The sequence below is a fragment of the Cylas formicarius genome, unplaced genomic scaffold (assembly GCF_029955315.1).
Source record: "Cylas formicarius isolate icCylForm1 unplaced genomic scaffold, icCylForm1.1 PGA_scaffold_12__32_contigs__length_19106922, whole genome shotgun sequence".
Classification (NCBI taxonomy): Eukaryota; Metazoa; Arthropoda; class Insecta; order Coleoptera; family Brentidae; genus Cylas; species Cylas formicarius.
Window position 1 is genome coordinate 16,414,280 of NW_026844225.1, and position 27,629 is coordinate 16,441,908.

At 33.3% G+C, this 27,629-nt stretch overlaps 1 protein-coding gene across 1 annotated transcript in view; it reads left to right on the forward strand.

The window, feature by feature from the left end:
• LOC132708831 (metabotropic glycine receptor-like) overlaps positions 1-27,629 on the forward strand; it is a 115,035-nt gene that overhangs the window by 61,669 nt on the left and 25,737 nt on the right. The gene's annotated exons all lie outside the window — the stretch shown is intronic.

Here is a 27,629-nt window from a genome sequence, read left to right on the forward strand (position 1 = left end):
AACTACTCTACTTCAAGAATATTTAGCTTAGTTTTTCCTTCTATCTTTGTTTTCCATCAGTTCTATTACATTCTACAGCATATTTATAAAAATAATGGACAGTTTTCTTTTTCTGTAGGACTAAACCGCTGAGCGTGTTACGATAGCAACGATGTTCATTAAAATGGCGGATGGTAGCGGGAATTTCCAGAACTGTTTTTTTATCAAGAATTTCTTCATTTAACAAAAAAATCTCTTGTTAAATTGAGTTTAAAATAGTAACCTATTGATTTATATCAAAAATTCGATGAAATTCGAAGAATTTAACAAATTTGTAGCTAATAATTTAAAGTTGACAGTATGACTTTAAATTTGTTTGGTAATAATTTTCGCTAATTCATTTTTGCATACTCTGTGCTCTTAAAAATGAAAATATAAATTAACATTGTACAGGGTTAGTCATTATATTTTGACACCCACCTACAGGGTTAATTTTGAAAGATAGAAAAAAAATTGTAAATACAAAATTTTGAAGATTTTTTCTCTTTTATCTCATGCAAATGTCAGAAAAGGCAAACGACTGTCGCAAGCTGTCAAAATGACAAATATATCCGGGTAGACTGAGCAAGAAAAACGTGAAATAATAAATTAATAAATATTATTCAAACAATGAAAATATCAATAATTACTGCTAAACATTTTCCACAAAACCTCCTTATTTTCTATGCATCGGACAATATTTTCTTTCAATTTCCTATTAAAATACGATGTAATAAGATCAGGGTTTTCTCTGTTTAGATCTTGTAAAACGATATTATGTATTGCAAACTTTCAGGCCTATTATAATAAATTTTAGTTTTTAAGTATCGCCATCTTGACGCCAAATTAAATTTAAATAATTCCTAACTGGCGCATTTTCCAACAACTGTTCTATTTCTGTTGCAAGGAAATTTAAACATCGTTGGCCATTCAAGGATCCTTCGAATATAATCGGTCCGACCACCATATTGTTCAACACACCACATCACACATTAACTGACGTCCGTCCTTGGATTTTCACTGCCTGCATTTTGTGTGAATTATTTGTGTACCAAAAATGTTTATTCTTGCTATTAATACACCTGCTGTTGTGAGTGAAGCCTCATCCGTAAATATTATTTTGTCTAGAAAATTTCCATCGTCTTGACATCTTCTATACATTTCAGTGCAAAATTGAATCCTTTGCCTTTTATGTTCATCGGTTAAATTTTGCACTGGAAGGAATTTATATATTTTCTAAAAAAATATGAAGTATAAAAATTAAGAAAGTAGAACTCAAAGTGTAGTGATATATTGAGGTCTTCATCAAAATTTCTTTCTATTGTCCTAGTCTTCCGTGTGACATTGTTTCGGTCCTCAAATTGTTTAATTACATTTTTAATTTTGTTTATTGAAAGAACTCTTCTACCCGGATATATTTGTTGATATTCTCTTTTACCCTGGCAACATTTTATTATTTGAAATATCTAAAGTTATCTAACTTACGCTGCAGATATTTAGTTTTGATTAGTTGTCAAGAGTAGAACACTGTTAAAACAATTTCAAACATAGATAATATGGTTGCTATCAAGGCATACTTGACCATTTAAACAATATGGCTATTGTCTCAAAAAGGCTAAATAAAATCGCAACAAACTATGTTTGTGAAATCAGGATTTAAATTAATAATATATAGGAAATTCCATTTTTAAAAAATTATGTGGCTGTCATTTTGACAGCATGCGATCGTCGTTTTTTTTTCTGGCATTTGGCATAATGAATAAAACAGTACAAGACACAAAGCTAACTCGAAATTTATAATGATTGATGTTTGTAGAGCCAATTTTTAAATAATAAAAAAATTAAATCAAGATTAATCCAAATTGTTGATAGGTAGAATCAAATCAAAATTAAATTCTGGTAGTTAAAACGTCATATTTTCTAACTTCTAAAAGCGAAAACTAAAAATTGGCATAAAAAATGACTATGGGAGTTTTTGAACGGAGGAAAAGTCCTTAATGCAGAATAGAGAACAGAAACATAATTTTGTTTTCGGCGTTTACGACGTTTAGTGATGGATGACGTTTGACAAAGTGTACTAAACAATGAATAGAATTCGCAAGATATGACTTCACAGACAAGGCCATTTAAATCAGTGCCCACGGCGAGTAAATTTACTACGTACAGATACGACCGTCTTAATTACAAGCACCAAGGGGGCGACAATACAAGAGGGATTACTGCATCCGTCACGTTACATAACAAATGAGACAAAGTTCAGTCGCTCAGGACAGACGACGGTTATTTCGATTCCGGGCGATTATACACGGAGCCCGGAAAAGTCTGCGGCTTTGAATATCGTATAACAAGCCCAATTAACGATGAGCTGCCGTGTCAACTCTATGTTTTAGACGCGTCCTTCGGGATGAAGTTATAGACGGATGTTTTCCAAACTCCCGAAAGGATCTGCATGAAAAATTTATCGAGTCCAAACAAATAACCAGCAATGAAAGTAGTTAACGTAAAATTAGCAAACAACATTTTCAGTTCCGCCACAAAGCGTTATTTTTAAAAATAAATTTTCCGAATGTGGGGCTTGTGACTTGCGAAAGCTCTATTTGTGTTCGGCTGATTTTACAACGGGGTTGATGATGTCGTTATATGCATAGGGGTGGGTCCGGGTTTGTGTTTGGTCGCCGCTCTCGTAAATTGAACGAATGGTTTTTACGCGCTAAATGTGAGGATTAGTGAAAAGTTCACCATAGCGTAATACTTTAAACAGTGATTAAAATTTACCGTATTGTCGTAACGATATTTAAATAGTAATGAAAAAATACAAACGTTAAATTAATGAAACGAAAATTAAAAGAATAAGTATAACGAAAATAAGTTGTAGGCTAATATCATTTTTGAGGTATTATAATTCTTTTTTTTTTTTCAGAGAAACAAATCTTCTATTACTGGTACAAATGTTTATAATTACGAAAGTTTGACATCGCTCGAGTGTTTATTTGAAAGGATAAGTCGGACTCGTTCAACCTATATCAAAATCACTTTGGAAATAGTGTGCATCGTATATACGGTCTATTATGTACGGTGTATTATTGATTAGATTTGTATACAAACATTCAAAACTTTTTAAGTTAACAATGAGTGACTGATGAGATGTTCGCACAAAGCAGCGTGGAATTTCTCTTTGATCCCAGTAGTAATCTCGGAATATATTTGTTACACTGGAGGTTTAACCCAGGGTGCGACAGAAAATTTTGTTAGCTATCTCCATATATAGTTTTTAGTGTTTTTTGAAAAATCCGCCAGCAAATAACTATTATAAAAAAATCATTTCTTTATCCAGAATTTTCCTAGAGTTTTATTATATTATATATTATTATTCTTAATAATATTAGTGTTTTTGTGCTCTCAACTGCTACTGCGGCAGCCATCCTCAGTGAACAGGCACTGAAAGCCTACGAACGTACAATAACAAAAAAATATTTTTCCAGAAATGTTGTAGAGATAGATTATTATTTTTAATATTAATGTCTTATTGCCTTAATAAAAAATTAGAATGAAAGTTAAAAATAGTTTATTGTTTATAGTATCGCAAATTTAACGATATTATCGACACACCCAATAGTCAAGCTCCAAAAAACTATTTACACTAGTTTTAAACTTAATTTTTTGGTTCATTTTAAATTAATTATTACAAAAAAATAATTTCTTTTTCCAGAACTGTTTTAGAGTTGGATTATTATTTTTAATAATATTAGTGTTTTTGTGCTTTCAACTGCTACTGCGGCAGCCATCCTCAGTGGACAGGCATTGAAAGCCTACGCAATTATTATGGTTTTCATTGTTTCAATAATTACAATGACAGTTAAAAACAGTTTATTGTTTTTGTATCACAAAATTGAGGATTTTATCAACACACTCAGAAGTCAAGTTCTGTTTCAATTAAGCTCTAAAGAAACTTCACTAACTTTGATTTATAAACAACGATTCAGGAGGAACCCAGAAGATCTGTAAATAGTATTATTATTCGTATTATTTTTTTTCTGAGATGTTAATGTAGTTATGTTTTCCTTTTCTCCATTTAGGCCGCCTAGTCTCTACTAGCAAGGAAAATTCTTATAAAAAATGGTCTTTTTCTATACATTGATGGATTATTTTTTTAAAAATAAAATACGGGTTATAAAAACTACATTTTTTCAAAATTAATTATTTATTCAGAATTGTTTTAGAATTGGGTTATTGTTTTTAATAATGATAGTGTTTTGTGGCTTTAATAATTAGATTGAGTTTAGATTGGAAACGGTTTATTCGCGGAGATACCAGCCGGGACAATTTTAATCCAGTTAAAGCAAAATTATAAACAATATTAAAAGAAAAAACAAATAACCCTTTTTAAAAAATATTTAACACCCCGTATCTTGCTTTTTACAAAACTTCTGGATTCCTCCTGCGCCGGTTTTTGCTTAGTCGAAATTGCTGACGTTTCGCCAATCATCCTGTTGGCTTCTTCAGAGCTCGACTGAAACTGGCTCGTATTTTACTCTGTACTAACAGGATAATTGGCGAAACGTCAGCAATTTCGACTAAGCAAAAACCGACGCAGGAGGAATCCAGAAGTTTTGTAAAAAGCATTACAGTAGCCTGTGGACGTTTCTTTGAAAAGAAAAAAAAACGTATCTTGATTTCTAAGCATTTCCTGATCTACGTTCATACGAACTTCTGTTTGGATGCCTATATCTGGAGATAGCTAACAAAAATTTGTATCGCATCCTGACACCCTGAGTTTAATCTCCAGGGTAACGAAAATATTCCGAGACTACTGCAATCAAAGAGAAATTCCACGCCGCTGACTTGGCCAAATTTGTTGTACGAAAGTCTCATCAATCACCCATTATATATTTTTAACTTAAAAAGTTTTGAATGATTGTATACAGATGTAATCAATAAGAAAAATAAGTAAGTGCCTTAAGGTGTCATAAAACGAAAACCGGCGTATAATAGACCGTATATACGACGCGCACCATTTTCCAGAGGAATTTTGAGTAGTTTATAAAAGTCCGACTTTAAAAAGATATTATTATCCTAATATTATTATTTAGTTTATTAGGTATGGTCTGTTCATAGATATAAGAAAGTGACCAATTGCTTTTGAATGGGATTATTCAAGGGTGGTCAATAACATACAATGCAACAAGATTATTACCTAAAGTTTCGGATTTTAAATACAGGTAAAATTGTGGTTCATAATAGAAAATAATTTTATACCTACCTGTGTTTATTACTCTTTGGTTTGGTATACTACTTAGTTTAAGTTTATTAGTAATCATTCTTATTTCGTTTGTAATACAGCGTGTGTTAGTTAGTTGTAGAAAACACTATTCTATTGAGACTAAGGAAGTTATAAACAATGTTTATTTGACTCTCATTGAACGTGGTACCAGCAAGCAAGCATCTTTAGAAGAAACGGCCACATTGACGAAAATTCCAACATCAACTGTGTGGAAAATTGTGAATAATCCCATTTCAGCGAGGAAAAAAAGAAGCGATGCTGACATTTTCTCGAGTATAGATGAAGATATAATACGGCGTAAACTTTACCAGTTATACGAGGAACAGAGCGTGCCTACATTAGATATCTTAATTAGGAGGCTTGAAAAAGATGAAACCGGTGTTAAATGTGGCAGAACTACCTTATGGAAGTGTATTCAACACATGGGTTTTAGATTTAAAAAAATTGACAAAAGGCAAGGCAAGCTAATGGAATCTTTTAGAATGCGGAAATGGCGACTGGAATATCTAGAAAAAATTAACAGTGTTTTTCCCCGTGTTAACTTCAATGTCCTGAAACTTATAGAAACCGAAGTTTTTAACATCCTTGCACAAAGTTGGGCAAATTCTGTTAAACATGGAAAAAGCAGAACAATCGTATATCCATATTGCAAATAATATAGAACAAATAATAATTAGAACAGGCGATCATAACGATAGTGATACTGATATATTATGTGAATAATTTTAAGTAATTTAAGTAGCTAACAATAATTTGTAATTTTATTTTAGATTTAAACAAAAATACAAACATAAATAATACAAAAATAAATAAATAAATATTGTCTTTGGGTCTTTCCTTAATTCGTATCAGTTAGTCACTTTCTTATATCTATGAACAGACTTTACTCTCCTTAACAGTTATGCATAAATCGTATATTATTCTAATTAAATTCCAGTTCCCCCTTCCACCCTGTAAGATGTGTGTCTATTATTATAAGCAGTAATTGTAAATGTTTGTACCAGTAATAGCGATTCCTACCTCGATTTTTTCAAATATCTCGTGCATGATTGATGAAAACTGTAAATCAATATACCGTTATTGCTAAAATTACTATTGGCTTAAATGAAAATCTTATTGTCCCTTTTGGTGTTCTTCTAACAGCTATAGCTTCAGGAAAAAGACTAATTTCGTTTGTGGTTATTGTACTGAAATAGCATTTTGCAAAATCTTAATTCACTATCATTAGAAGTTTAAGATTTGTTAGACTTGTCCGATAACCTCAGATTAATTAATTAATTAAGTAATTAAGACAGTATTGTATAGACATTACTCAATTATAGAAGAAATACAATGAATTAATGTTTCTGTTGTGTTTTTACTTGCGTAAAACTTTTTATTATCCTGTCTAATTTAAGAAAGCTGTGAATGTAAATGAAAACATCAACATTCTAGTAATTATTCCTCATAATATTTGATTTACACGGGGTCGAGAATTTTATTTAAATTAATGAGAAAGGCAATCATTCAGTCAGCGCGGAAGCGCTGAAATCCACCGCCGTTGAATAAAACTGCGTATCTCAAATTAGTTCGTGCATACTGCACCGATAAACAGAGCGACCAATTTAATTAAAATGAATTTTTGTCCTGTTGAGTATATTTAAAATTTAATCGCGAAAACATATGCGACAACGTTCGCAACATGGAAACGGCTATTGGCATATTAACTGCGTCAATTAATTGCCCGATAATTTAGAAGGAAGGGACCGAAAAATTTTTGGAACGGGGGGGGATTTCTATTCCGCGATTCGACACGATCTTTCCACCCTTCTTACCTTAATCGTTTCAAATTTCCATCGAATAATTGATCGATTTAACGTGACACGAAAACCGTTATCGTGTTATAAGCTAACACGAATTGAAATAAATTCTCAAAATTGTATTTATTAAAGACATTAAGGAATCGAACAAAGGTGCTTTTATGAAGCCAAGATACTAACCAAAAGTACAGAATTTTAATTACTTGAAATTGTTATCAATTATTACAGCTGGAACTATCTTCAACATTTTATCATTCACAAAAATACTTTGACATTTCCAACTTTTCGATAATAGAATATTATGCAACAAGCGCGATAAACGGAATTTGACTTACGAGTTTATTTGACACGAGCGGAGAGCAGCCGAGCGAGTGTTTAATAAACGAACGAACGAACGTGTTGCATACTATACTTTTTCTAGCACCGTTAGTTTTTGGGTACATTTTAGCAAAACAACACTGCCATGACCGTCAGTATTGAAAAACGTCAAACTTTAAGGCGTGGGAAATATATCCGAAAACATCCGATTGCTCCCAAACTCGTTCAATATGTCCGAAGTGGCTCGGATACGTGGGAAACGAAACTGATATGGTGAAGTGACGCTTCCCGTACACCAGATCGGTGTATAATTAGGTACTTTACAGACGGGAGTATACCCAACTTAATATTAATTTTTCAAAGAAACTTCCACTTTAGATGGAAGGTGTCGAGAGCTTTCTTCTCAAAGCCCACCATAAATTTATGCGCGATGACTGGTGATAATGGAGAGCCCATGGCTGTTCCCGACGTTATAAGAAAAATATGTTCCAGGCAGCATTTTTCAATTAAGGTGAGGAGGTTTGGTTCCAGATTCTCGGATTTTAATATATCCGAAATGATGGTGAGATGTTTCAGGAATAGGTACTTTAGTATATATATAGAATATCTTATGTATCTAATGTAATGCTTGTTAATTGTTCAATGAAGTGAAAGGAATTAAGTACTATCAGTTTTCCCTATAAAGATATTTTGCTAGATAATATATAATAATGGTCCTTACAATATTTGGAAGCCCGTAGAGACGAGGATTTTCGCGTCATGAGGGGTGACAGATTTTTTTTACGGAGTCTGATAGAGAAGAAGCCTTAATAGCATATTTAAGGTTACTTTCGATAGATGAAGTAGGACCTTTTTTAAGTTGATGATCCGTCTGTAAGAATATCTTTAATCTTTTCCTGATATTCATGTGTCTTCGTGACCACTGTAGCATTTCATTAATCTAGTTTTAGGACTGCGATGTCGGGATTAATTTTAGAGATTTTAGGCCAATGCGTTCAGGCTTTGTAATATTAGATTTAGGAGGTTTTGATTTTTTAAGAATTTTTGCGGTTTCAATTTCATTAGCTATTTGAGATGGCAGTTTGTTTATGATAGACTCGACATTTGAAATTATTTCCTCTTTTGGGATAATACGTGGAGCAAGGACGAAGTTGGAAATTCGGGATAATGTTATGGTCTGTACAACGTAATAAAAAGGTCAGTGTACAGAGTAATCTTACCAGTTTCAGTCGGTGATCTAACTTTCTATTTTTGCGCTTGATGTCCTCTCCATAAAGGTTTGTTAATCTTTCAAACATCCACAGACTACTGTAATTAATTTACAAAACTTCTGGATTTCTCCTGTGTCAGTGGATGTTGAGTTGAACTTGCCAATGTTTCGCCAATCATCCTGGCTTCTTCAGAGCTTAACTAGAGCTGAGTTTGGCGATGATTGGAGGAACGTTAGCAAGTTCGGCTCAACAATCACCGACGCAGGAGGAATCCAGAAGTTTTGTATATAGTACCAACCTTAATTTTTTAAATAACAAATTTAATAAAATTAAGACCAAATTTTCAAGTAAATAGTAGAGAAAATCTAATCTTAATAAGATATAAATGTAAATAAGATATTTTTTTCAAAGTCTTATTTCTTTAACTTAACTAGAAGTTCGCACTTTTGTGGTTTGTAAAATGTGGAAAAAGTTAGTTATATCTGAAATCTCAAAATATATACACCCAAAACGAGGATCTAATAAAACGCAAATATGCAATGACAGGGATCATTAAACAAGGTGGACAACTTAAAGGTGATATACGAGTAGGTAGAGTTCAGATAAATCAATAAATTCCGTGTTTCAGTTTTTAAGAGCTATACAGCTCAAACCTTTTCTAAATTGGAGTCACACAAATTTGAATACAATAAATAGACGAGTTTGGTGAATGTGAATGTGACAGCTGCGTTACTATAGATACTTTATTAGAATAATATTTATTTATTAGGGACAAACAATCGAGATATTAATTATTCTAGGATCAAGTAGAAAAACTTATGTATAAGTTGAAAATAGAAAATAATTTTTATCCTGAAATGTTATACTTCTTGTTATTCTTCTGTGGGCAGTCTTTTCATCCTCTATTATTAAAGTTTCGTTTCTTCCTCTTTGGTGATCTGATGAGCTTCGAGTGCAACTCCATTCACTTCAAGCTATTTCAGCGTTAAACTGCGACCTCTTTAAGCTCACAATATTTTCTAAACATCATTGTTTCAAGCTGAACACTGACAACAAAAACAGAAAATATTTTTTTTGGAAAAATGCAATACTGAATTAAATATACACTTTAAGGATCAAATAATAAATTGATTCAAAGCTGAGATTTATGCCACATCTTAATAAATGAGTAAAAAAAGCATACTTTTTATTAAAATAAATTTTTCAATATAGATAAATTTTCTGCATGCCCTGCAAATCGTTACTTTGCGATTTACTAGTCTTATCTCAAATGACAAGTGCAGAATACAGAAGCTTCAAAATTCTTGTCTACGCTTGATATATGGGATTCAATATTTTCTACATTTTAGTCACACTCTCGTTCAAAACAAGTGGTTAAATACGCGATATTATCTTTTTTAATACTATTACACTAAACACCCCGCCTCATATATAACAGAAAAGCTTTCAGGCTGACGTACATAACATCAATATTGGGTTTAAAGCTACCCTGAAGCCTCCAGCTCACTCGATGGAAAATTTCAACCGCTTCTATTCTTATTGCATGACAAAAGTATTTAATAACTACATATGCTTTCAAGACGCTGCTGTACATCAAGACAATATTTCTCTTGTTTGAGTTGTTGCGATATGCGAACATATTTTAACTATATTGGCAACTTCGAATGTTGAGTTATGGTGGCGAAACAACATTTTCTCAGCAAGAAATTCAGAACATTTGCCATTTTCTAGAACGAACGAACGAAAGTAACTGTAGCTATTTTAATTGTAATACTAAGGCAACCAGCTGTCCGTCTACCTGTCACTCTCGGGACCCTTGACAATCATCTTATTTAAGATTTATAAATCTCTCGCGTTAATAAACAGAGCACTATGGCACCAAAATAAGTTGTCCATTTTTTGAAACAGCAAGTAGTTTCCAACGGAATTAGATTTAGAGCCTCTAGCATTTGTGTCCTACAGAAGAAGTGATTTTGATACTACTAAATCCTGTGACAAATGATATATGATATGATATTTTTTACCTTACTGGATACACCTTATCTAGATGCAGAAGTTTTATAAACACTTTTTCTTTTTCTCTTAGCATAGTAGCATAATATTTTTTTGCTTGCTTAATTAGTGTGCCAGGAGTATTTAAAATGAAAACTTTTTAAATCTGGAAGAAAATCGTAGCCGCAAATCATTGATTCCTTAAACGATAGTTAGCAATCCAAATTTCAACTTCCACGCTCCCAAGCGTGCCGATACCATTTTGTTACCTTCGGGAATTACTGAATATAAATCTTTTAAATTCCGCCAGCTCATGAATATTTAGTTTTAGCAAAACTTGACGGCGAACAAAATTATTTAGCGAATAATAATAATTATTAAACGCCCGAACTCCGCTATTGTCATTATCTAAACTGTCGATTGATGCCTAGCTACAAGCTATCGCTTATAAAAACGAGCCGTTAAGCATTATAAACCATAATAGGATTTCAAATTCAAATATGCAAACCAAGTTTACTTTAGTTAACAATACAAAACGAGAATTAAAACCGACAACGTGAAAATTAAAATGTCCGTTACAGCGTAATTGTCGTGTTTATGATGGATTTTATTTAGCTCTTAAATTGCGTCCCGACTTCGACCGAATTTAAAAGAGTCTGCAAATACGAGTCAGCCAAAATTGGGATGGCTATAAATATAATTCGCAATCAAAGAGGTATAAAAAAGCTTCAATTGAGAGTTACAAAACGGAATAGAGTTTTCAATTAAAACCGACCAAAACGTTAAACGTTTTTGTCCTTGATGACATTCTCATTCTTGAAAGTTGCCGGCTTATAAATTTAGAAAACTTTTGCTAGCGGGGAAATAATTTTAAAAGTTTGATAAATGGCAACTGGTGGAACTTAATTTAGAACGTAATTAAATACTCAAAAACACCTTAACTTTTTTTGACACAAGAAAAATATGGCGTTTGTTTAGTTTTACGTACTTTCTAAATGATATTAAATGCTGCGATGCCGGTTTTCGCTGATTAAGAGTTATAATCGCTCTAACTTTAAACTGCAATGTTAACGCACCGAATTAAAATGCGTGGCAGTCATTTCAAAATAAATGCAATGTAATAAACCATACAGCGACTAATTTAGAGTATTTCACTTTCAGATTACATATTCATATTTTAAAATTGACGGTATTCAAAATATATATATATATATATATATATATATATATATATATATATATATATATATATATATATATATATATATATATATATATATATATATATATATATATATATATATATATATATATGATGACACTACATTCAGGGATATCATCCGTTTGCTCGTTGAACTCCGACTGGAATCCTGCAAATCCTGCATCCGACTGGAATCCTGCAGACGTTTCGCCAAAATCTCACTTGGCATCTTCAATGCTCGCGCTCCGAAAACACTTCGACACAGTAGACATATACGAATTTAAAAATTACAAATATTACAAAAACAAATTACATATATTAGTCATACTCACAAATTTATTATTTTTTTTTAAATGTCTATTATTAGCGGTGTTTGTGAAAAAGTACCACAACATACATCATTGCCAAAAACAATAACGTTCTTGCTTTGGCGTACGAATCAAAAATAGAAGTGGAAGATAAACATCCATTGTATCTGATGTCTTTTTTTTTCCCTCTCAGTTTTTATTTATTTATTTTTTTAGAGTGTACGTTTGTGTTAAGTTTAAGACCTACTGATACGCGGTGGAGCATCTGAGCATTAAAATGGTCTACTTTAACAATTCGAAATAGATTTCACTCAGGTGTTTTATGTCGGTTTTCGCGTTTATGGAGTTTTTTGCCCCACATGTTATCGAAGGAACGAAAATGACGCCCACAACGAAATGTTTTTAAAACGACTGCCGTTATGCAAAAATTCTTCTTCGATAATTTTTAATTATTCTTGGAGTTGCTGAGCTAAAATACAAAAAAGAACAATATATTGCAAGGCTTCCGATTTAATAACAAGATGTCGCCCGATCTTCCATTGCATGTACTGAATATTTACCATCTATACAAAATTTGCCTCCATTTTATGAATTTTTCCGATGAAAAGTTGTAATCTATTTTAGTGGTAGTTTGCGTAAGTGGATTTGGAAGTTTCTTAATCGTTATTTTCGACGGTAAGGATCCTTTAAAACGAGACAGAAATAACCCATTTTTTTAAATAAATATTTTACTCGACCGCAATAGATTTATGCTTAACGTGGCATTCTAAAACAATTACTGTTCCGAATCATTTAAACTCGCACTAAAACGTGTATCAATTTATACTTGCGACGGCGGTGAAAGGCTTCAAACTATTCCAAATAAACCGTCGTTAATGCAGCCGATATAGAACGATTCTGCCACCGACATCTGAAGTTATTTGCGAACATGCACACAATAACATCGAATTCAATAAAATTTTCGCCGTTCGAAGTCTTTATTTTTCCTACAAATCTGCCAAAATTGACCGAATGCTGTTAAGAGCCGAATCGTTACGAAATGTTTATGATCATTCGCTTTATGGCTTCCTCCGCCATATGTAAATCGAAGATATGTGTAGAGGTAGCGAGGATGAATTTCAAACTGTCTGAAATCAATGCACCGACGCCATTTTTACAAATCCTGCCATGTGGATAATAAGGAATGTAATGTATACCACCTCTTAAGAAGGAATTACTAATGCTTTAGGCTTTGTTACTCGAAAGTTGCAAAATAAATTCGTCCTTGTCTTGAAATTATATCTCAACGTTTCAGTTGGCATGTATCTCCTACTGATGAAAAGTATACTCCGACCGCTAGTTGAAGCGGTATGACTGCTGTTTGCTGATATTTGAAGTCTTTGTTGGTAGTGCTTAGTGGTAACCCTAGCATCAGAGGGTTTTGTTTTAGCAACCCCGGATCCTCTGGTCAAAAGCAGCGACAGTTCATAGAGAAAAACATTGGTACAAACTTTTAGCCAGAGAAACAAAGATGCCTTTAGCCATCAATCAGTCTAGAGGTAACCAGGCGATCAATACTACAAGTTACAGGTAACAAGAACCTCCAACAAAGGTGTCAAAATTCACACACAAGCTTCAAGAAAGCAATATGATTAATAAAAGGAAATAACAAATTGTAAAGGATTGCTTTGCAACCGATTATTTCCAATCATATAAAGTAGGAAAATAGCAGCGCTTGAAGCGTCTCGGAAGACAAAACCCATTCTCCATACCTCTACATACCTCAATACCCAAAATTGCTTCGAAAAATGATGTAAAAAGCACAGCGCTTAATTGCTAAACGCTACACGTATACGCCATTTTTGTATGGTTTATTTGCAGAGATAAAAACAATTCAATGCGCGGATTTCGTGTGTAAATTCGGAAACAAACTTTCCAAACTACCGTTTGCGAGTTAAACACGTTACATCCAGAACATACCTATCGTGGACCAGTTCAAATGAGAAACAAAAGAAACAAAATAAATCTCGCATGAAGGTTTTATTTGTTGTTTTTTGTTTCGTCTTATGCGGAATAAATTTACGTTGCCGGTTCGGATAAAACGTGAACCAAACGTTATTTTTTATTCATGTACTTTATTGATATCGTAGGAATATATGTATAACGTAAATTTATTGATTTATTAGTTTTGATCAGTTTACGGACACGTATAAGTGACACCGACGAGCTGAATTTGAAGATGCCCGATGAAATTCGGGCGAAACGTCAGGCAACGGATCCTACTCTAGGATCAAAAGTAGATGGATAAAGGGACATCCAGGCCAGCCATAACCTCACTTTTTGGCCTCCCGGCCACGGGCCCCCGCCCACGGGCCGCTCGGCCATGGGTCTCTTTCCTTCCGCTCGCCCATAGGCCACTCGACCATAGGCCACTCGTTCATAGGCCACTCTCCCATAGGCCACTCGCCCATAGGCCACTCGCACATAGACCGCTCGCCCATAGGCCACTCGCCCATAGACCGCGGAAGAGTGGTCTATAGGCGAGTGGTCTATGGGAGAGTGGCCTCTGGGTGAGCGCCCTGTGCGAGAGCGGCCTATGGGCGAGCGGCCTTTGGGTGAGTGGCCTATGGGCGAGTGGCCTATGGGCGAGTGGCCTATGGGCGAGTGGAAGGGGGAAGGCCCATGGCCGAGCGGTCCATGGGCGGGGGGGCCGTGGCCGGGAGGCCAAAAAGTGAGGTTATGAGGGGCCTGGATGTCCCTTTATCCATCTACTATCAAACAACCAACGGATGAATACCCAGATCAACACCAGTACATACTAAACTAATATTTACTGATCATCCAAAATTTAGGTACTAATTTGCGTTTTAGAGAACATCTTAAATAATTTATTACTTTGCTTAACACAAATCGATATAAAACTGCTGGATTCCTCCTGCGTCGGTTTTTGTTCAATCGAACTAGCTTCCCTAATTTTCTTAAATTTTTTTTACCAAAGTTCCTATTCCTGAAACTCTCGACATCATTTCAGATATATCAAAATCCCAGAATCTGGAACCAAACCTTCTCACCTTAATTGAAAATGCGTGTATGGAACATATTTTCATTATAACGGTCAAGTTTTTGAACAAACGTCGGGAACCGCTATGGGTTCTCCATCATCACCAATCATCGCGAATATATTTATGGAAGCCTTCGAAAAGAAAGCTTCCATCTAAAACCAAAATTATGGAAACGCTACGTCGATGATACTTTCGTTATTTGGCCTCATGGTCTGGAATCCATAGTAGATTTTCTTAGACATTTAAACTCTATACACCCTAACATACGTTTTACCATTGAAATAACTAATAGCAACCGTCCATTCTTAGATATTCTTATCAATAGATAATCAGACCTAACATTGTGTCATTGTGTTTACCGAAAACCTACATACATAGACCGAAACCTTAATGCATTGTCACATCAACATCCTGCCCAAAATTCATCGGTCCTCAACTCTCTCTAGGCTCAACTAGGCTTAAAGAATATGAAAGGGCATTAATAAACTCATCTGCAGTTGCCGAACACAACCATGAAAGCGGACATAAAATTTCATTCGGTAAAACTAAAATTCTTGCATGTAATTAATTCTTCTACGAACGAAAAATCCGAGAGTCTATAGAAATCTATAAGCAAGCTAACAATCTTAACCGCGACTCAGGTCTCTACCTGTCACCAATATGGAAATCAGTCATCCGAGACGGTGTTTATGGAACTCATTTAGCTTCGCCCCCTCAAAACAATATAAAAGCAGGTACAGAGTAAAATGCGAACCAGTTTCAGTCCAGCTCTGAAGAAGCCAACAGGATGATTGGCGAGACGTTAGCTAGTTCGACTCAACAAAAACCGATGCAGGAGAAATCAAGAAGTTTTATAAAAAAATAATACTGCTCTGTTTTCCAGATGCTTTATATTTCAGTCGATTATCCTGCTCAATAAATTTGCTTCTATTAAATAGGTAATTTAATTTTGCTGTAATATAGCGAGTAATCTTTAATTAGTTAGAATTTTTGAGCAGTTTGAGTTCGCGGAGGTTGAGTATTTAGTAGACCATTTAGAATAAAAATGGTATGTAGTAAACATTTCCCTTATTCTTGTCTTTTTGCAAGCAGTTGAAGACAGTTGGTTTCACATTAATAATAATAGTAATATTAATAATAAAATTTATTTTGTTATCGCAGAAAAACCAAACCAAACACTGTATAGTTGCGATGGTATAATAAATAAACGCAGGTGTCACCAAGTTTTTGTGCAATGTGAGTTTAGATCTAACTACACGGTGAAACTACTCAATTTAAGCTGATTAACAATTCATAAAATGGACATAAAGTGTGTATAGAGGGTAGTGCATCAAAAGATTACCGTTAATCAGCCGATATCTCATGAGTATTTTACTCTTGGTTTTATTTTCAGTATTAAGTAAAGTTAAAAAAAAATAAAATAAAATTCAAATATCAAAAAAATAAGAAGGTGTGTGTGAAAAAATGCTAGCCTAATTTCTATTGTAAATAGAATATTTAAAAATAACATTATTTGCTTTCTAATTATATCTGTTTTCTGTAAGCATAATGGTCTACCCACTCTCTCATGCGAGATTCAACTTGCTCTTCTGTTTTCCTTGATTCCTTAGATTTTCTATTATTCTCCATGCTTCAGATCTTTTTGTTCGCTCTTAATTTTACTTTTAATTTTTGTTTTTAATAGTAGTTTTGTTAAAACATATAATATAGTTCAATTAAAAAAAAGTTGAACAAAATGAATGAATAATTTTTTTTAGAAAACAAAATGTTTTCTAGGATTTTCACATGTTATAAGCAAACTGACACTGAAATGTAAAACATTTTGTTTTCTAAAAAAAAAATTCGCGTTTTTGTTGCCAAAATAGCAATAGCAAATTAAAGTGTTTTTGTACTCCCGTCTGTAAAATACTACCCACCGATGTAGCGTGCGGGAAGCGTCACTTTACCACGTCAGTTTCGTTTCGCACGAATCCGATCCACTGCTGACATTTCCGGGGTTTTACCGGGATATTTTCGGAGATATATCCCACACTTTGAATTTTGACGTTTATCAATTCTGACGGTCATGTCAGTGAATGTATTCGTGTTGTTTCGAGAAAATGTACCCAAAAACTAACGGTCGTAGAAAAAGTATAGTATGCAACACGTTCGGTAAACTTTTTAATATACTATTATAAACCAAAATGATTTTCCCTTTTTAAACAAAGTTATGCGCTTACAGAAGTAATAAATGGTGTGTAGTTAAAGTTCAGTTGATGGAACATAGATTGAAGTTCTTTATTTATGACTGCCAATTTTGGCACTATTAAGAATGCCCTAGCTAGGCCTTAGCTCCGTGAAAAGAATAAAATGATTACTTTCATCATCAAGTTTTGGTAGCTGTAAAGCTAGAAATGTAATATACGAAGGAACTGGCATATTTAAAAACGGGTTAAGCAAATATGAGAGACGAGTCCACTTCAAATAACATTTTACAAAACAAATACTCAAACATTCGTTGCGTTATTAAAGACATTTCATAAAGCGGATTACCTTCAAGTTTGCGATTGCTGGCTATACCGAATCAGCAAAAATGCAGAAACCCTAGACGATAGAGGAACTGGATAGAGCTATTTTTTGCGTCTCGAATATAAACAAGGTAGATAGAAAAGTTTTACGAAAACCTATGGTAATTTGACGCCTTGTTTCAGAAAATTCAAACTTTTCGTATGCAAAGTTCTATTTGCTTTGCGTCTTCGGGAGAGGAAATGTCTAACCCCAGATGTTTCCAGACGCATTGTATTGTATTTAATACACCTATCGTGCGGTAGAAATAATATAGTAAAAAGGCATCGTTGAAATATTACGACGGCGGCAAATTTACATAATTGCTATCGTTATCGGGCTAAAATGTGGTCTGCTCATCGAAAATTTAAATGTGATCTTAAAACGCTACAGTAAGAAATGGAGCTTGTGAATGTTTTCAGCCGCTAAAAAATAAAGGGTTCTTCGGTTCAGCTTTTCGAAAGGGTGCGATTTGTTAGAGTAAAGAAAACATTCAACGGTCATTTTTTACTGGAAAGCCATCGCAAGCTACCTCGATGTTGATCGGTAAATACCGAAAATATTTTTTCCCGCTGTTTTGTTCCCCCTTTTTGTTACGTTTGACATTTGTCATCCCCAAATTTTTCTAACAATAGAGTTGCTACATTGATACTGCTTTGTTGAGCGGGAAGATTTTGGGGAGTTTTAAAGGATATCAAAAAAACGTGATTTTTTAGTGCCAAACAGAATTGATTGTCTTAATTTGTTCGGCACGAATCCCAACATTTATCACTCTCGAACAGTCAAAAGTAAACGTCATTGCCCGATTTACAAAGTTCGGAATACCCTTTTGACATATTGGTATCATTCTTCCAAAAGAGCTTTTCGATGTAGGTTGAACAAAAGACTCACAAATCACGCACGAAGTGGGTAGTTTAAATTCCCATGGAGCGCATTCCGTATTAAACTTGCATATTATAGCTCAAAAAAAAATGGGGACGTCACTTCGAAAGGGGAATAATAAATCTCGCGACTTGTTATCTTTATTTTTCGCGAAAGGATTTAATCTACTACACTGGCCAAAAAGTAACGCCAACTTAATTGAACTGCCGTTCAGTGGGAAACTTAGTACCTTCACAATTTGCATAAAATTGAAAACTAAGCATGACCCGAATAGATAATTTTATTACGGAAGCCTGGATGTGAACCAATTGAAGTTGCTATTTACGAAAATATTTGTTGGATGCGATACGGTAAATAAATCATCAAACTCACCACGTAACTTAGCAAATATCCTCGCCCAACATCTGCTTAGAAATGCTCGTTGATTTCAATCTTAACCTTACAAACACCTTTAGTTTTTAAATATTTGCCATACTAACTTACGGAGTTACTTATTTAAAGACATTCTCGGTCTTTATTTTAGTACAATTAGATAGTTAGATAGTGTTATGGTCTGTTCGTAGAAATAAGAAAGTCACCAATTGCTTTTGAACGGATTATCCAAGGGTCATTACATACAATGCAACAAGATTATTATTATTAATTAAGGTAATTATTAATTAATTAATTAGTTAATTATCAATTATTATTAATTAATAACGTTTAATGATTAATTATTATTCATTAGTTATTAATTATTGTAATGTATTAATATTATGTACTACCACATTCTGTACATTATGACCACAGATCTATAGAACTATACAGTAGTACTGATTTTGATGTTTAATTATTTTTGAGGGCCTTTTTTCCAAAAAACCTCCATATTTTTGCTCAATCACGTCATACCGATGACATGAACATATTTGTTCCATAGTAGGCATAATTTTTAAATGAATTGGTTTATATGAAATTAAATGTGATTTGGCAACACTGGATAATATTAGATTTATCTGCAATCTGAGTTGGCGCAGAACCGTCAATACAGCGTTGTAATCTGCTTATGCGCATTTTGATTGTATCGGTCGTCGTCCTACTGTTTTCGCGGCTGTTATCTTCGTTGTTGCGTATTTTTAGTGTTCTAGAACGTATAAATATGGAAAGAAGACATTGTGTGAACAATCCAAATAACTTTTGTTGTTTGTTTGTCGTAGTAAAGCAAAGGCAAACTATAACTTATTTTGTAAAAAATGCATACCACACTTATTTTGGTGTAAATCATGGCGACCAAGATAAGTCCTGGGCTCCTCATACTGTTTGTTCCATTTGCGTTGAAGCATTAAGAAACTGGCAGAAAGGTAGAAAGAAATGTCTAAGCTTTGGTGTTCCTATGGTGATAATTGTTATTTTTGTTCGTGTCACTTTCAAAAGGATTAGAAAACGTCATGTCAAATGACTCAGATTTCACACCAGATTTCAGAGAGGCCAAAGTGTTTAACCAGAGCGAATTAAATGATTTAATTAGAAATTTGCACCTTCCAAAGGATGCATCCGAATTGTTAGCGTCCAGGCTTCGAGACAAGCATTTACTGGCACCTGGGTCACATATATTTTACTCAGGAAAGACCGCTAGTATAATGTAACAATATTCCTGACTTAGTTTCAAAATTAGGAAATGTGCTGTATATAAAAGCAGAATGGCTCCTGTTTATTACCTCGTAGCGTAGTTTAAAAGGCGTTTTATTGCACAATGGTAACGAACTGGCATCGATTTGCTTTGCACATTCGGTACATTTAAATGAGACATGAAAATTTAGGACTTCTTTTAAGGAAAATAAACTACGAAGAACATCAGTAGATGCTTTGTGGTGACCTTAAAGTGCTGTGCATGCTCGTAGGACAACAAAGACAAGGATTTTCAAAACACAATGGCCAATGTCGAGAAAAACGAGTTTCATTGAAAGAAGTAATTGGCAAGTTGCTTGGGAACTCGAAGGACGAAAACTACGAAACTACTGTTCAAAATACGTACAACACTTTCATCGTTTAGGTTGTGATATGAGTTTGAAAGTGTATTTCCTGTTTTCACACTTGAATTATTTCCTAAAAATCTTGGAGCAGTTATCGAGGAACAGGGGGAGAGGTTTCAACAGAACATTAAGTAAATGGGACGGCGATATCAAGGCAGATGGAGCATAACGACGATGGCGGACTAGTGCTGGATGTGAAAACGGGATATGCCCTTAAAACCACACAGCCGAATGTCCGAACAACGCAGCTTTCTGGCAAAAAGACGAAGATTTCGCTCAAGAAAGTCTGAGTAATTTTTTTAAACTTTTTTTCTAGGATTCCACGTTTTTACTGAATAAAAACATAAATTATTTTAGATATATCGCATAGAATTTTTGAAATCAGCTTACCAAAATTATATAAAATCAGTTTTCAAAATAAAAACCAAAATATTAATTTTGTAGACCTATGTAATTAATCGCAGATAAAAAATTCTGGATCGATCTAGTATAGTGGTGTATGATTTTTTTTGACAAGGTATGGTCTGTTCATAGATATAAGAAAGTGACCAATTGCTTTTGAATGGGATTATCCAAGGGTGGTCATTAACAAACAATGCAACAAGATTATTACCTAAAGTTTCGGAATTTAAATTCAGGTAAAATTGTGGACCGTAATAGCAAATAATTTTATACCTACCTGTGTTTAATATTCTTTGGTTTGGTATACTACTTAGTTTAAGTTTATTAGTAATCATAGTAATCATTCTTATTTCGTGTGTAATACGACGTGCGTTGAATCGTGTGCGAATTATGAAAAATATATGCGAGTCTAGTGTATCAACTGTATGGAAAATTGTGAATAATACCATTTCTTAGCGAGGAAAAAAAGAAGCGATGGTGACATTTTCTCGAGTGTAGATGAAAGTGATCAAAATATAATACGGCGTAAAATTTACCAGTTATACGAGGAACAAAGCGTACCTACATTAGATATCTTAATTAGGAGGCTTGAAAAAGATGAAACGGGTGTTAAATGTGGCAGGACTACCTTATGGAAGTGTATTCAACACATGGGTTTTAGATCTAAAAAAATTGACAAAAGGCAAGTTTTAATGGAATCCTTTAGAATTCGGGAATGGCGACTGGAATATCTAGAAAAAATTAGGATTTACAGAGAAGAACAAAGGCCAATTATTTACTTGGATGAAACCTGGTTCGACACTTATGATACCCCGGAAAAGGGTTGCGTTGACTCAACTGATAAGTGTAAAACAAACGCGCCATCAAAAAGAGGTAAAAGAATAACTATTTTTCATGCTGGCTCTAAAGATGGTTGGATTCCAAATGGACTTTCTCTGTCTGGATTACCATGAATGTTGGTTATATCTATGAACAGACTACTTTATTGTATTATGTATATAGATTATATGTATGAAACCTGTTAGCTGGCCGCACGCTTGCTATTTTCTGTGCTTTTTTGTTAATAAAATGTTCCATAAAAGCACCTGCTCCTTCTAAATAATTCGCATTCTCAAATGCTCTCAAAATGTGAAAAATCATTTGTTGTATAAACGAATTTTTTAATCTTTTTATTATAAATTTAATTGTAGATACCTACCACAAGACTTCATTAGTAATGGGTTGGTCCCTGCCCGCATTCGACCACCCACTGAGTTCTTTCTTTACTGAATAATTATGAGTCCGGTAGATCTTGGATTGACGTTTCTCAAAATGTCACTGCGCATAAAAAATCAAGCAAAGGCTATGTCCAAATTCCATTTGAACGTTCACTATAACATTTTACAACTGCAGGATCTGCTACAAATTTATTTCGAAAGCCTCTGGGATAAAATGAATACGCCCGTTCCAAAACCAATGTTGTAAAACGATTTCAAAAAAGAAACCGAGTTAGAACGATTATTGGCCTCTTCGATATTTGAAATTGCAACGTCACGCTCTGTTATATTAAACTTGAACGATATCTCCCGTGGAACAAGACATAAAATCGAACAGATGCAATCCTACATTACATATAAAAGTGTATTATTGAAACCATTTCGACTAGGCTTTTCCACTCCACGCGAATCATAGGAAAGTCGTCTCTATCAGTCAGTTAGATACCGAATACTTTTCAATATTTTAATATTATTGTGATCGTATTGCCTATATACGGGACATAAACCCTATAACATTAGTGAAATAAATACATTTTACCCGTGCACCTATCGCCTATTACTTGAAGCTCTAATATTTTTAAACCATCAAATCAAAGCATTAATGGTTTTTCATAATTAGCATTTTTAGTTCTCTATTCCTAAATTTTATTTAAAATATTATTGTGAATTTTTTTTATGTTTTAATGTAAAAATTGGCGATTTACTTGGGAGAGAAAATATGTAATATCCAAAACCAAATGTTTAAACTGAGCAATCTCGAGTACAAAATAAAATCTAGACGCGAAATCTAAAACTTGCCGTGCACAAATTGGGTAAACGACTAAATTACCAGAACTCGCTTCTCGTATAATGTTGTGACCTATATTAAACCATAACTAAATATTAAAATAATTTAATATGAGCTATAAATTATAGCCCGAGACTATTAAACGAAACCAAATGGGTATTTCTGCGGTTATCATTGCCGTTTTTTGCAAAAGTTGCGATTTTCTACATTTGCAAAAACGAGAAATGCGAAAAAATCGCCACAACGAGTGGACAAATAGACAAACATCATCTAAATGCGATCGATTGAAGTAAACAGATCCCACCCATCGGAAAATATTTGCAATTTATTGTTAAATATCAGTACTTTCATAGATTTATTGAACAGCATATTGTAGAGTTTTGTAAAAGCGAATACGCATAATTAAAGTGGGTAATGCCAAAAATTTAAAAATACGCAATAAATAAATACCATTGAGATACGCGAGGCGACGCTGCAGAAATATAATATTAGTTGGCTGGTTAATTTTTATATTGTTATTGTACTATGCAAAACTTTTTCTCCTAGCTGCAAACAGTGCACGGGCCTTTGATGTATTTTCGTTCAGGCTGCTCCTTTCGCATTGTGAAAGATGATATGAGAATGTATACGCCGGACTAGTTTATATAAAAACTGACCGGAATATTTTATCAGAATATGATACGCTCCGAAGCATGTGACAAGCGGAGGTACAAAAAATCTATAACTCTATAAAAAGTTCTTAAAATTAGAAAATTCATACTATCGATAGTCAACGAGACGTTCTGTAATAGAACTATTACAGTTCATTGGATTGTAATGTCTCGCGGCACATTATGGTTATAAAAACAATTTATGAAAAGAGTGTTCTCTATTCTAGTGATAAACTTTATAAAGAGAACCACCTAGTAACCCCTACACCCAAAGGACACAAAATCAGAGCCCTCCAACTTGACCAAATATTTTTTATTGGACTGGACAAAGATCATTTCAAAACTAAAACCCCTATGGTTTAAAACATCCTGCCAAGCAGGTCAAAACAAAAAAAAATTTCAAATAAAAAAAATGGATTCAGCAAACAAATTAAAAAAATGTTTTATTCTATGACCTTTCTCTAGATTAACCAACGAACTAAATATAAAACCCCGAATTTCACATAGAATAACTATTTAGTGACCATAATATTAACTGAAAGGATAAGATTATTTTTTGATTGTTTATGATAATTTAAAAATTGATTTTGTAAAATTCACTGTAAATAAATATTTATTTATTTATTATGATTGTTATTTGTTACATATTTTTTGAAAATTTCTGTAGACATCGTATTAAAAAATTCTCAAAACTAAAAAAAGCTCGTCCTTCTTTTACCACCTACCTCCGTACAGTATAATTTGTAATTTACCTTACTTCAAAAACGGTACCAATTTTTAGGATAATTCATTTGTTGTCGATGGGGACTAAACTTAAATCTGCATATAAGAATTTTTGAATAAAATACATACGATCCCGGATATTCTATTTTTACATCAAGACAAAGGAATACAAAATTATAGCCATCTTTGTTAAGACAAATATTGTGTTGCCGAGTTAAAAATTTAAAGTTAATGGCTTTATTGTAATGAAATGCAGTCTCGATACGATCGGTAAACGATTTGATTAGAAAACATTTATCGGGGAATAAAACGGGGACCAAATCCGCTATATACTCCAACAAAGCGGAAATCGTAAAATACAATCAATTTTACAGAGTAGTAAATAACAATTTTCGGGAGCGTCAAACTTAATTGAAAGAAGCCGCTTTAATAATGACCGAAATGTAATTCCTACTGTTGTTTTATTTCATTTGAGGGACGTAAAAAGAATTGAACTTGAAGCCGTCCGACTTGAACAAATTTTAGATTTTATCACAAACTTTGCAACCGACTGTTACGTCAAAAATTACAAAAATTAGCAACTGACCTAATCAGTTTAGTTTTCCTCGTGCAACTGCAAGACTGGATCCGACAAGTTTTAATTTAAATAACTCGGCTCAGTTCTGTCGTAATTTAATTACAGACATTATAAAACAAGTGCGGGAGGTGAAAAATTGGTTGTCTTGTTAAAATTTCGTGGTAAACTCAATTATTTCTATCAAATCCTAGATGTGAAAACTTCGTCACGATTTTCGTATTTTAAATAAGCGAACAAGAATTTTCCAACGCGGCTTTGTTGAAATTTAATTTTAAATTTCTAAGACAGTAAGATTCTGCAGGAACTTATAAACTTTTCCGAAACCTGATGCGCGTATCGTAAATTATGCCAGGGCGATCCGTAGAGGGGATAGGATTTTTTGTCACGAAAACAAACTTAAAATGAATAATGCTCTAAGTGAAAACATTACATTTTCAAGTATTCAATTATTACAAGGCGGGCTTTAAAAACTTCGACCGTCGAAATCGGTATATTTATTTGTCAACATGTCCCGATCTTTTGCTCGACAAGCGAATTTCAATACAATTGCAATAAAACACGAATTGGAGATGGTCAATATTTAAACTTACTGCCGATTATCTACTGAAATGCCCTTAGATCTTGTAGTCTATGACATACGATATTGCCTTTTTTTTAAATTCTACCGATCGAATCAAAATTTTCGTTTTAATCTAACAACGGCAGGAGATATTGAAAACATTTACTCAAAACGTATTTCTTCGACAGGGGTGTAGAGCTGAAAATGATATTAAATGAAAACACGTTGTCATTTGGATATTTCTTAAATAATAAAATAATAAATATATTTTTAATTGATTAGTAAAATAACTTATAAACGAAGTGTCCAGTAAATATTTTTGAATTAAACTGTTTTCAAAAAAATTAGTACTATATTATTTTTTTGGAATTTCTTGTAGCCTAGTACGAAATATTGTTCATAATCTTAAAAAAAAAACATTACATTTTTCGTTTTATTTACAGTTTACAATTACATTCCTATGACCAAACACAAGCTGACAAATTAAATGTATAATAACAATGCATATATCTAGATGCTAACAAATAAACAAATATAAGTAGTAATATGCCACAATGCCAGTACAAATACGGTAAATCCTTAAAAGGATGTAGGAAACTCATTATAAGCCAATCACAACCCTATCATTCCTCAATATAGATTTCAAAAATTTTTAATATTTTTTTAATTATAATTAGACATGTAAAATTTTAACAAGATACTTGTTTGTAAATAATAAATATATTTATAAATTTATGGCAGCAAAATGGCCTGTAAACATTTTTCAATTAAACTTTATTGAAGATGATTCTAGTACAAAATTATGGCCCTAAATTAATGAGAAAATATCATGTTTACATTTGTAAACCCTTTTCTTGCCTCATCTTTACTAAATTTAAATTTGATACTTTTCTTTACTTGTAACTTCCTTATAACTCTATAGAATTTTTTTTTATTAATTCTCTTCGACAAAATATCCTTTTTTCATGTTATTTTCCTTTTATTTCTGACAAGACTGGTATACCATTCAAAAATTAAATTTAAGCAGTAGCGTATTTCAGCGTTAGCACGCATCATAAAACTTGAATATATTTCATATTAACGTAGGATGCTTTTTGGGCTAACTTTCATATTTCGTTGCATGTTTTGCAACACATTATGTTCGACCGATTTGATGCCAGACCGATATTAATGCATTCCAGCAGGTGGCACAGGAAAATGTATTTATAATAAAAGGCACAGAACAACTTTCGGAAATGGGACATTGCGGTTAGAAAAGCGCGTCATTTGTTATCTCTGGTTTTCTTGTACGACTATTGTGTTCGCTTCATATTTCCCCGCGTCCTTTTGGAAACTTTGCTCATTAATTATTGTTGTCGAAAATAATTTTGTTTTCGCTTATGAGTATATATATTTATAACGCCAGCCGGTTAATATGAAAACTTTATGGATTTGGCTGGGCAAAACAAATTAAAATGCTCGCTAACCCTCTAAATTTTAACTACATTTCGATCAATTTAACTTGACATGCGTTCACACTATCCATCTCCTTCTAACTTAAGTTACACGGGATATTATATCACCATGCACTAATAAAAATAAGAGTAATTTGACATTATATTTTACTCACAAGCTTAAGAGTTTTTAAACAAAAACATTTGAAAAAAGTATCTTATCATGATCACTAGCGACGTGACGTCGGAAGAAACCGGCCAATACGGTGTCTGCAATCTTTTTATTGATGTATGAGCCTATTCTGCGTACTGAATTAAATGTTTTGCTGGAAACGTAAGGCAGGTAAGTAAGCAAATAATAAATATGTTTTTGTAAGGTTCTAATTATGTTTTACATATTATATGGTTGTAAGCGTTTATTCTGATTTCTTCATATAGTAATTAATAAACAATACACGAATCAATTTTTTTTTAAACAGTTCCTTTTAATAGCGAATCTGTGTAATAGCAAGAAAGCTTATGAATTAATTTACCCATAATTCCTCAATAACACCATAATCATAACCACCATAACCCATTAACAGTCACTAGATTTATGGATGTGATTAGTTTATTTTACACATATTTCGCTGTATATA